The sequence below is a fragment of the Anoplolepis gracilipes genome, chromosome 2 (assembly GCF_047496725.1).
Source record: "Anoplolepis gracilipes chromosome 2, ASM4749672v1, whole genome shotgun sequence".
Classification (NCBI taxonomy): domain Eukaryota; kingdom Metazoa; phylum Arthropoda; class Insecta; order Hymenoptera; family Formicidae; genus Anoplolepis; species Anoplolepis gracilipes.
This window is the reverse complement of record NC_132971.1, coordinates 21,139,837-21,153,067: the sequence shown is the minus strand read 5'-3', so window position 1 is coordinate 21,153,067 and position 13,231 is coordinate 21,139,837. Positions and strand designations below refer to the sequence as shown.

At 30.0% G+C, this 13,231-nt stretch overlaps 1 protein-coding gene across 19 annotated transcripts in view; it reads left to right on the top strand.

Moving 5' to 3' along the window:
• Lap (phosphatidylinositol-binding clathrin assembly protein lap) overlaps positions 1–13,231 on the top strand; it is a 41,382-nt gene that overhangs the window by 4,873 nt on the left and 23,278 nt on the right. The window lies entirely within an intron of this gene.

Sequence of the window (13,231 nt, the reverse complement as noted above, 5' to 3'; positions counted from 1 at the left end):
AAAACAATAGAGTAGATAATTCTCTCTTTATGACTATTTTTTTTATGATAAAAAAATTTCTATCTCTTTTCCGATATATAAGTAATATGTACATTCCTTTTTCTCGTATTTATATCTCATATTCTTGTTTTACGAACTCATATATGTCAAGAATTTGTCATATTTCCTTCCTGTCTGCGTATCTTTCTTTACAATATTTTTCATGAACGAGTTAAGTTGTCAATACGTCTTGCAAATATCGAAGAAACGGCTTGATAAAAATAGATAAACATATTTCACGAATAGTCGTCGACAAAACTGTATTAGTCTGACCTGATAAGTCGCGAAACCGTACGAGTTCCATTTAATTATCGATTTTGCTGGCGCGTAGTTGCACGAAACGCTTCATATTATATAGATCTACGGGGTGTGCCAAAACATTTCTGATTCGTTGCTGTAAAAAATGCCGAAATTATTGTACATATTCTCTTTCTTCGTTTTATCATGATAAAACAAATTTTCTAGATTTTCAGTTTTACACGCCTTTTTTATTTTTAAGACACGTATACACGAGACTTGTGTGATAATTTGCATTTGGCCTAATTTATGAGTTTGTCCTAATTTAAACGAGCATGTCCAAGCATTTTTCATGCCACGCGCGATTATCGACTTTCCATTTTGACTCTGTTGATCATATCTTGTTAACATCTCTAGCTATATATATATATATATATATATATATATATATTTGCGATAGAATAATATTTACCATCGAGTCCTTGTCAGTATAGACCTTTCAATTTAACTTAAATCTGTTGTTATTGATAGAAATTAAGAGAGAAAGAGGGAGAAACGTGTTATAAGCTTTGCATGATGAAACTTCCACGATGGTAAGAATATAATATATAACAGGAATGTAGAGAATTTCGTTCCATCATATATAGAATTAATCTGCCATCGATATTTCCATGCGTTATATAAAAATAAATATAAATATAAAATATAAAAATATAATTGAAATAATATATATATATATATATGCTTTTTTTACAATTACTAATTTTTTACTATTATTAATTAAATATTGATTGTATAATAATTTGGAGTTTAAAGAGGATTTTTTTTCGTTTTATTAAACTGTGAGATCTATAGCAATAATATAATTTATCGGATTATTAAATATTAATGATATTAACTCTCCCAAACTGAACACGTGAATCCTTCGTGTCCATGTCAATTTTAATTCATTGTTTTAAAAAAATATTAATAAAATCTCGAGGTTGGAAAACTTATCTAAAAAAAGTTTGTGTCAAAAGGGACTTATAAATGAAAGGACAATTTAAACAGTTCATTCAGTGCAAAGTGCTGGCGAATTTAAATCTGAAGCGGACACAAATGACGTATTCGTTTTATGTATTAAATAAGAAAGAGTAATTAAATAATTTTTTTTTTTTTTTTTTTAAATATTGTTCTATTGCTGTTAATCGTTTTTTTTATAAATCACAGACACATGATATGTTTAAAATGTTCTGCCAATCTTTAATTTCTATTGCTTTAATTTCTATTGTGTTCATTTATTTTCATGCTAAAAATATCTTTTATTAAATCAGCATGATAACGAACAACAAACAGGGGTTGTATGTATTAATCAATTTTGATACTGTAGATTGTAATGTAAATTACATTATCACTTTTCTTTCAAATAAATTACTTGAAGATTAAAAAAAATTTTTCCTCAGAAAAAACACATTTTTTTTATACTTGAAAATTATCCATTTTCGCTCATGTAAATAATCATATTTTTTAAAGCTGTGGACATATAGTATTTTTTTTCGTAAACTTTGAACTTTGAACTAAAAATTCCTGGAAGCCCTTTCGTTCAAAATTATTTTTTCAAATTTTTATTAATTTTTATATAAAACATCTATGTTTCCAAATCTTGATCTAACAAATAACAAAAATACAGTATTTAAAAATATTTTCTCTTTAACCCTACTACATAAACTTTCAATTTAAACTTAACAAAAGATGTGTAAATTTTTTAAGAATTTTTTAAGTAATTTTAGAGTACAACAATTAAGTCGGACTCCAGTTATCCACGTGTTCAGGATTATTACGGTGCCATAAAAACATGTTCAGTTTGAGGATTAAATATTAAAATTCCTTAATGTATTATCAAAACGACGGTTTAGCTCTTTTAATACTAAGATATAAAAGATAATACTTTATATATTTTTTACAACTTATAGATTGCATAAGCATACGTGTCGTAATATATATTGTAATATCTATAATATATAATATAATATAATCATTGAAGATACGATTGTCTTTTTTATCGCACTTAGAAATTATCGTGTCGCAGAGCAATTATGAGCTTTCACATGAGTTTCTTTTTCGTTATTAACTTATGTCGCAATGTCAATTAGTAATTTCTTCCGTTTGTAGCACGAATCCTTGGAGATCCGCGTAACGAACGACTTTATATTAACACGGGAGCGCGCAATTAAATCAGGGATTCGTGACTTACATCGATAATTCAAAGAATTATTTAATAAAAGAGCCGGATTCTCTCCTCGAAGAACCCCTGATTCTCGGGCTGCTGATTTGCCAGACCGATACACAAAGCCACTATCGGCCGATCAATAATCTCACCGAATGATGAAACATCCGTTCGTTGTGTTGCTCTATATAAAAATTATCGAATAACAGTCTTTACGTCACGTGATTTTCATTACGAAAATAGAAATCGATATTGTTTAATTAAATTGAATTTTTTACTACAAATTAGAATTATTTCCACTCTTATACTTGTGAGAAAAAGTTGCCGCTATCGCGTTATTGAATTCATCGAATTATACCTGTCTCAATCTTTATTTTCGATACCGTCATGATATATGAGTTTTTATATTCTAAAATAAGTGTTATATATGGAACGATAATACGAGTCAATATTTATGATCATTGCGTGCATATACATGCATATGTATATTGCAACCGCAGCGGTTATAATTGAATAAAAATACGAAACTGCATAATGAACAATTTTTATACACATCGATATTGCGCGATATTTTTCGCGGTTATTTATATGACAGCCTACGTTCTATTCTATATAAAATCTCACGTGGGGGATAACACGTCAGATAATGAAAACCACGTTGCGGTTCCATCTCGTTGTCACTAATGAGAATAGTTGTTGTTTCGAGAATGTCGTTCAAATCGAGAAACAGTCAATGTCATTTTCCGCGACACGAAGACAGAAGGACAAGTGCCATGTGCTAAACTGTACGTTAATTGTATGCTATAACCAACCATCTCCTCGAGATGACTCGAATGTAGAACAACAGTTGTCATTTTGCAGTTAAGTAAAAGGACGGGTGCTAAGTTATATACTGTGAATGATTTCCCGATGACTCATTGGTGAAATATATAAAAGTAGGTTTACTCTCTTGCAAGTCAAATAATTTCAAAACCTTCGATCTGTTGATCGATTTTTTTTTCTATCTTCTATAAAGTTATAATTTTTTCAACCCTATGTTTTGAATATTATTACTAGATCATATATTTTTGTGATACAGATTCAAAAAAAATTATATTTTCTCTCTCGCGCGCTGTGATTCGATGCAAATCTTTTCAATTATATTTCACATATTCCAGAAATTTATTTTCTATATTCAATTTATATTCCATTTTATAACTAAAGATTCTTATTTTTTATCACATTAAGTTTGTCCATTTTTATCTTCCTATATTTCAGACTCGTACAATGCCTGTTTTTCTGTACGGGACCTTTAAGGTCATCTATTTTAAGTATCGATTGTAAAAAGAGCTTTTTTATATATAAGCCTTTTTTGGTTATCAGAGCCTTTTTTTGCTGTATTCATTTTTTCCATTCTATTTATGATTCCTGTGATTTTTGCCAAAAGATTTTTTTCCTGTTATGAGGTATTAGCGAGGATTCGATCGAGCTCTTTAATAAGAATCTGGATCTGGATCTGGATACTGGAAAATGGTTAAATGTTTTTTTGACAAGATTTAATGTGAAAAGTGTAAGGTTTTTTTTTTACACTAAAGATAAATAAAATTTAAATTAATATAAATATTTTTTGTTTTTTAATAATTGCACATATTTAATATTTTTATATCAATTTAAAAAAATAAAATTATCATCTATATTTACATAACGCTTACACTGAAAAAAAATAATCAAATATAGTTGAAATTTATTTTATTAATTCAACAACATTATTAATCAAATTAATACGCCACGTATTGATTTGATTAATAATGTTGTTGAATTAATAAAATAAATTTCAACTATATTTGATGATTTTTTTTTCAATGTACTTATATTGCTTGTCAGATTTCTAATTTTCTTTCTGTAATATTTATATAAGGGTTTATTAAAAATGACTGGTTGTTTTATATACTTTTTATTTAGGTTCGCCATTTTCGTTCTTGATCAATCAGCAAGAAGTAGCCCATGTCCTCTTATTAAATCTCTAAAGTTCGACAGACAAAATGTTACGTAAAAAATGCTATTTCGTTAGTTGGCGTAAAAAGAGATCTTAAAGTGATTTGCATCTTTCAAGGCCGACGTTTTCTGCGTTGCACAACCTTGATGCTTTCGATCGATGTTGTACCGTCATGTTCGCGTATGTAGACGAGCGTTTAAAAAGATTGTTGGCGAAAATGGATCTTTAAAGTCATTCACGTCCCTCATGGTCAATGTTCTTTTCGCTGAACAGCGTGTCAGCGTTTCAGAGGGGTTAATCGATACAGACAATAATATCGCGCTTGTTATAAACGCTGCAAATCTGACACAATGTCACGTAAAAAATGCGAGGATTACATCGATGTATCGATGTAGGAAAGTGGATCTTTTAATTTCACTTTGCCCGCGACGATTTGATCTGATTTAATTTCCTTGAATCAGCTTACTATATCCCTTTTCATAAACATTGCATAATATCTTTTTATTAAACGAAAACGAAAAGCTAGTCAGAATTGTTACAATGAATGATATACATACAAGGATTCGAAATAAAAATGAAACTTAATCGTCTACGATACGAATAAATAAAAATAAAAGTATGCTCGTGATAAGAAACAATATCAATTATCTCGAAACCACTTGACTTTTTTCTTTTTTTATCTCTTAACTTATCTTTTATCTCTTTTTATCGTACAATAATCTTGTGACTTACAGCTCTTTGTATATTTATAATATGCATATAGTTTAAAAGTGATCCACTTTGGAATGTAATGACATTATTTTAATATGATTTTTGGGAGAAGGAATTGAAATTTTTCTCAAATAAACGTTAGGTACTGCCTTGAGGATTAACTTATCCGGTCACGGTCAATGTTCTCTCCCTCTGTTGCGTAGCGTGTATCAATGCACACGAGAGGTCAATCGATAGCACCTCTATTTTTCGCTCGGAAAAACAACAGCGCATCTATTATGCGAGATATGATTCGACGAATATTGTTTTTTCAGTACACGCGGCAATCATTTATAAAAGGAGTCTTTGATAAAGCGCGAGCAATGGGTAGCCGCATTTCTCAAATTTTTCTATTCTAATTATTGGACACATATAAATGTAATGATAAAAATTAACATTTTGAAAGTTAATTATTTCAATATTTTTAAGCCTACTTTAACAGAATTTTATTTCTAATCTTCTCTGTTGTATATAATTATAATTTTTATAGACATTTTTATAGATATTTTAGATATTTTTATAATTTTTTATTAATTTGAAAAGAATTTCATGTACAATTTCTTTGACATTTCTTTAATAATATTTGAAAATTTTTACCTTCTAGAAACGTAAAATATAGAAGGATCTCTAAAGACAGCGAAATGTTATAAAAATATTGTTATTTCGCAAGACGAGAAAAAAATCGCTTGCATTATAGTAAGATAAACATGATGTATTAATCATACGATGTAGAAATTGTCCATGAAACATCGATTGCATCGCGATACATGTACGATATATTATATATACGAAACCCTACCGACGTTTCGCAATTTACGACTGTCCGCGATCGAATTGAATTTGCAATCACGATCGCCTTATCGTACGCTCCACTTACTCCAAAATGGAATTTATCCACGCATGCCTCGCGCGTTTACACAAAGTCCGTTTGTTTTTATTTCTGCCATTTTCGTCGCCGTTATTTACTCGAAATATTCGAATACATTTTTACCAATTTCCGGCACGACGCATTTTTTTAATAGAATCGATCGAGTATAAAACATATTGAAATTTGATCGGAGATTTCGCAACGAAAAAATGGCAAATTCTCGTCGAAAATAACATCACAAAAGCTAGATCAGACTCAACCTTAGAATTCTTAAAATTTCCTTATAAGAATTACAAATGTATCTATATTATGTCATAACATGTGTATTTTTTTTCAAATTTATTTTAATTTATGCGCATTTTATTCTCGGCCATGTGTCTACGTAACTAAAGTCAGAAAGGGAGAGAGAAAAAAGAAAAGAAAAGATAATTTTACACCGGTTTTCTCACTTTTGAGGGTGCGTTAAACAGTGTGAGATTTCATCACTTTTGTTCCGAAACCCGCTAAAGCACTTGTTTATTTTTCAGTCTATTCTAACCACTAGGATTCAACGCGCAAACCAAACAAAGCTGTCTTTCAACAGTGTGTGGGAGGCGAATACTCCGAGAGAGAGAGAGAGGGGGGGGGGGGAGAGAGTCTTTCGCGATTATAATCGCGAGAGAATTCGAGCATATAGGTGTATCCTCCTCCTTTTTCTCTGCGTGATTAAATTTACATATAACTAACGTGTCATATATTCATCGCGTCAAGTGCACGTGTGTCGCCTTTGACGAGAGGCCTTTGTGAACCGGAGACTGTTGATACTGATTGTGAGAGAACACGTGGGGAACGAAGAGGGAGAAGGAAGTGGAGGTGAGAGACGAATAAAAAGAAAAAGGGAAACAGAAATTGAATATATACCAGGGACGAGTCGCGACCCCGAGAGGACGATGGCCGCGCGAGCCAAGATTCTCCAAAGAGAATGGCCAGTTACGTTCTTAGTATCGTGTTTAGCGTAGAGCACCAAGTATGCGATATAAAATTATTTTCCGCAGTAAATGGCAAGAATTTTATCTGTGTGTATGTGTGTGCGCACGTGTAAATATCTTTCACTATATGTGTACAGGGGGGGGGGAAAAAAAACATTTCTATCCTGTGAAAGCGTATACATATGTATATACGTATATTAAATTAGCTCCCTTTGATACTTTCGAAAAAGATTGAATTTTTAATTAATTTTATATACATTTAATTTTTTCACTACATTTTGCTCTTTGAGATAAAATTTCTAATCATGTAGTATTTTAATATCAATTTATTCGAGATATTAAAATTTTAATTCAACGAAAAATTAATTAAATGAACAACTTAATTGAATATTTATATTAATAATTTATATGTATATCACACACATTTACATTTATGTTTGGTGACATAATATTTTAATATATACATATTGTAAGAAATAAAGTTTCTCTTCTGAATAAAAATAGACCAAATACACGGAAAATCTACCGAGGCTTTGCGTCGGAGAGATTTCCTAGAATATCTCGCATAAACGCATAAATATTTGACGATATATGATCGGTACTTGAATTTTGATGGGAAAGTCCTGCAATGTTTTCGCTCGGTGTAAAGCTGATTTTTGTAACTCGCAGCTGCAATCGCTCGTGTTGCCAAAACGCGTTATCGCACACGCCCCCGTCCGCGTCTGGAGATACACATGCAGTGTCAGTCGGTCGGTGTACACCCCTTCAATACAGCCTAGATAGCGGTTGTGTTTTTCACCAGCGCACGCACATTCAACATCCTCCGACGATTGCCAATCGCGTGACTTTATCGGCAAGATTTATTAAAAGCTCTCTGCGTATTATCAGCTGTGTGTGTCGCGCGAAACATACATTACTTATGCCAATTAAACACATTAAATTTCATTTGCGGCTACTAAATATATTTTCCAATATTAAAACAAATATTTAAAATATATCTAATGTTTTAAAATATCTATATTAATCTTAGTAATATTATAATGTTTAATTGAAAATATATTAATGTATAAAAATACAAGAATTAATATCATATTAATATATATGATTATTTTGATATATATATTTTAATACGTTTTGCAATATATATTAATCTTTATTACATAATATTTGGGAATATCAACATTTTGATTTGTGTTTGATTGCGGGTGATACATCATAGTGTCAAAGTTAATTGGCTTTCCGTTACGCTACACTTTTTTCATTCGAGTTTGCACCTGTTTTACGTACGTCAAAGCGATAAAAATCGAGACCCACGTTTCTTTTGTGAATCAGCCACGAGGTTTTGAATGAACGCGTTCGAGAAACGTTCTTTTTGACAGTCTATGACGATGCCAACGCGGACGCCATTTGGTCGCTAAATCCGTCCGTGTTTGGGAGATTATAATTAGAATGGGAAGCCGCGCAAGGTCACATTTACACGTCGTTCGAGACATATTGCAGTTACTCATTGCATGCAGTTTTTCTATTCGTTACGAACTATTTATTTTCTACACAGCAATGTATCCCATAGGACAATATATCCTTTTTATTTCAATTAAGGATATCTACTTTTTCGAAAACATGGAATTCTCAGAAATTTTTCTTGTATTGAAAAAATTAGGGAATTCTTATAGAATTTTAATGGGATTCGGAGAATTTTTTTTTAATTCTCTTTTTGTTAATTTTGCTCTTATATTGTATTAAGCATTCGACAATCTGCCAATAAGCCAAGTTGGAAATTATGTTTAAAATATGTGATATACGTTCAATTAAAATATAGATTGAAACTTTTATGGCACAATGATCTTATTGTTAATCCACTTTTTTTCAGTTGAACGTACATACTTATAATATCTATTTCTATATTCAATTTATATATTTATACATTTATATATTTAAATTTAATGTCTAACAAAATATTGGATATGCAGTACATGTTTATTCTGTTGTAATTTTTTATGATAAAAAAGTGAAAATGTTATGCAAGTGAAAAATGTTTATTTTACGAAAGCTATTCAGCTTTTTCAGCACAATTTAGTACTTGAAACTTAAGTGGCCTTATATTTTTCCTGCATGAATGCAAAGTATTAGAAAAACGCATACAATAAAAAATATTTTAGAAAATTACATTAAAAATTTTTTAAAATATTTCCTTCATCTGGAATTTTGAACAAAAATGCCTGGACGATTAAAAAATTTTTTTACAAGATTTGAGCAGACATCCTGGAATTACTTTCTGGATTCGCGATTTCTTATTAAAATGAGTTTTGAAATTATTAAGTCTTTATATTTATGTCTTTCATCTTATATTTATCTTAGACACTATCAATCTTAATTCTTCTTCTTTTAGTTTTTATTATTTTTCGCACTATATATACAGTGTATTAAAAAATAATAAAGTTAGAAAAGGGGATCAAATAATTCGAAAAAAATAAGAAAGTAGAAATTTAATTTATTTTCTATCTTACTCTGGATTAAAATCAATCACGCAGATAATAATTCACGCGTGAATAATTATCATGTTTTTGTTTGCAAAAACAGTCTGCCAATTAGAAGATATTTTCGTGATAACACTGAATATATTTGTCGCGCGATAACCATATGGAAATGTTGTGCAGTTCATAGAATGGATAGAGTCCGAAGGCTCGCTGCTGATTCACTGCTTCATTCGCGCCTTTATCCGGTGCTCCCCTCCGCCCGTTCGCGTTGCACTTTCATTCGAAGCCCTCTTGTCGTGACTTCGATATTGCGGGATCATCGGTCGGTTAGATGAGAGAGAGAGAGAGAGAGAGAGAGAGAGAGAGACGCTTTAAAGCCGTGGGAAACCGTCCGCGGTAAAATGTTGTTTAACACCCGTCGTTTTTCACGTCGATCGAATAAGCGTTGATCTTTCTCCTATTACGAAGAGAAAATACGTTTAGCGAATTATAAACAGATATGATAACAGATAGCCGGTCGTCACAAGCTCGAACGCAGGCTTACTCGATGTGTGATAAGAAATTCTTTTCTTCATATGCTAAAACATTATTAATCCTCAAACTGAACACGTTTTTTTCGCACCGTAATCCTGAACGCGTGGGTAACTGGAGTCCGAGTTAATTTTTGTACTCTAAAATTACTTAAAAAAAATTCTTAAAAAATTTACACATCTTCTTTTAAGTTTAAACTAAAAGTTTATGCAGTAGAGTTAAAGAAAAAATATTTTTAAATACTATATTTTTGTTATTTGTTAGATCAAGATTTGGAAACATAGATGTTTTATATAAAAATTAATAAAAATTTGAAAAAATAATTTTGAACGAAAGGGCTTCTAGGAATTTTTAGTTCAAAGTTCAAAGTTTACGAAAAAAAAATACTATATGTCCACGGCTTTAAAAAAATATGATTATTTGCATGAGCGAAAATGGATAATTTTCAAGTATACAAAAAAAAAGTGTTTTTTTTCTGAGGAAAAATTTTTTTTAATCTTCAGGTAATTTATTTGAAAGAAAAGTGAAAATGTAATTTACATTACAATCTACAGTATCAAAATTGATTAATACATACAACCCCTGTTTGTTACTCGTTATCATGCTGATTTAATAAAAGATATTTTTAGCATGAAAATTAAAGCAATTTGTTTCTTTTTTAAGGAAATTATTATTGTAAATTTATAACTTATTTTTATAAAAAACGATTAACAGTAACAATATTTTTTTTAAATTTTACTTATTGATCCTTTCTTATTTAATGTACATAAAGCGAATACGTGGGTCATTTGTGTCCGCTTCAGATTTAGATTTGCCAGCACTTTGCACTGAATAAACTATTTAAATTGTCCTTTCAGTTATAAGTCCTTTTTGACACAAACTTTTTTTTTTGATAAGTTTCCAACCTCGAGATTTTATTAATATTTTTTTAAAACAATGGATTAAAAATGGCACGAAAAACCCACGTGTTCAGTTTGAGGGTTAAGTATATGTCAACTCTTATATATTAAAATTTTGTCAAGTGTAGTTTATCTAATATATTATTTGTATTTTATATAAAGTGTCTGCATTTTTTTTTTTTTTTTTTTTTTCCATCTTTGATCAATATGGAGTAGAGTTATTTTCGGGGAAAATTGCCTTTACATTTTAATGAAAGGTTCAACCTTGAGATTAAAGAATTCAATTAACGACATGTTAATATATTAATAATTCTTTGATCAATTTTGAGAAGATTTACTTTCGGGGTAAATTGCCTTTACATTTTAATCAAAGGTTCAACCTTGAGATTAAAGTGTTCAATTAACGATATGCTAATATGTATTCTGGGCCATCTGAGAGCTCATAGAACAACCATGTGCCAATTTCGCAATCAATTGAATATATGATCACGATTTCAGTAATAGTAGTATAATATGCTAAACGTCATTGCGTTCGAAATCGAGCGACGACGTGATTGTTAATCTTGTTAAATGGTATTCTTCTGACGTGGCTGTTACTTTCGTCAATCAATCGCGATTGATCGACGTCACGTAGATTGCCGCCGTCTACTTCATGGATTGGTGCATATTTTCTTCATGGCCAGTTTCGCGACATATTTGTGCGAACGTCGAGTTCAGTTCATATGCAGGTCAGAGTCAGCCGAGTCGAGCTGCGAAAATCGATAGCATCCCCTATATTCCCATTTTTAGATACAAAGTAGCATGGACCGCGATCGTTTGTAGAGTATCGAATTTTTCGGTCGTTTTTAGATAATTTGTAATTCGAGGATAGAATCTCTCTGTGTGTGTGTCTTTCTCTTTTTTTATCAATAATATAATTCTATATAGTAATTTTTATATATTATATATACATAATTTTATATTATATGTATATAATTATAATATATAAAATTATATATATAATTTTGTATAATTATGGGTAAGAAAAACATCGTCTAACTAATCGTTAATCTAAATTATAATTATATGCGAGTGTGAAAATAAAAATATATCCTTTTCTTTTAATTTATATTATGCTTGTATTTTTTGGCCGACTTATTAAATTACGTCTGTACACAATAATTTAGTATAGATGTATTTTGGATAAAAGTTATATTTCTGTTTTTATTCTATTAATATACTGCATATTATATATTTGTCTGCGCTTTCGAAATAAATTTATATATAATATAAATATACATATTTAATAACATATATAAATAAAATTACATATATATTTAAAATTATGAAGCGTGCATTATGATTATCGTTTAATTTATTACGCCTAATAATTAGTAAAGAGAATAATGATGAGAATTATACGAATCTGAATCATTCGATTTCTTTGAATTACATATCTGAATCATCTGAAAGTTTAACTGGAAATTCCATGAGAAAATTATTTTACAAAAAATTTTTCACACAATTAATCATCGAGATATACAAGGGCTTAAAGAGCAACAAACTAAATATAAATAAATAAATAAAATCGAATTTAAAAGACTAAATTTAATACGTTAAAATGTTACATTTATGAATAATATATAAATATTAAATTTATAAAAATATTAAAAATACATAAAAACAGATTATTAATAGGCGAAGAGTTTACAAGTCAGTAAAAATAGAAATTAAATCAAATAATCGTAAATACAAAGGAGGGAGGCACGATTAATCATGTTGATATCATATGATATATCTACAATCTAAAACAAGTATTATTTTAGCAGGTCTCTGTTTCATTTTTGGATTTTACAGAATGAAAACGGTTGGTTCACTTTAGAAATTACATCCGTCTTTTACTTATAATGATATACTTGTTTCTTATTAAGTTCAGAATTCATAGAGATAAAAAGAGGTCAGTGGTTTTTAATTACACTTAATAGATCGTTAAGCTAGGCAGTTGTAATTTTATTCGCGATTCGGATATTAATTCGCTTTTACCTCGCACTTTTACGTATAATTGTTGAACGTATCCGTAAAAGAGTTTACGAATGTATAAAAGTATAGTTTCATTAGAACTGCAACGTGAAGAAATACGAGACGAAACGACACACATTTGTGAGAGATTCTCACAATACAATAATATCATCACCGACGATGATTGTGAATCATACGTAGTATGTAAATTACGATGTAATCTTATAAGGTGGAGGTCGATGCCTCTCATTGTGGCTTGCATATGATGCAAGATTTCGTCTCT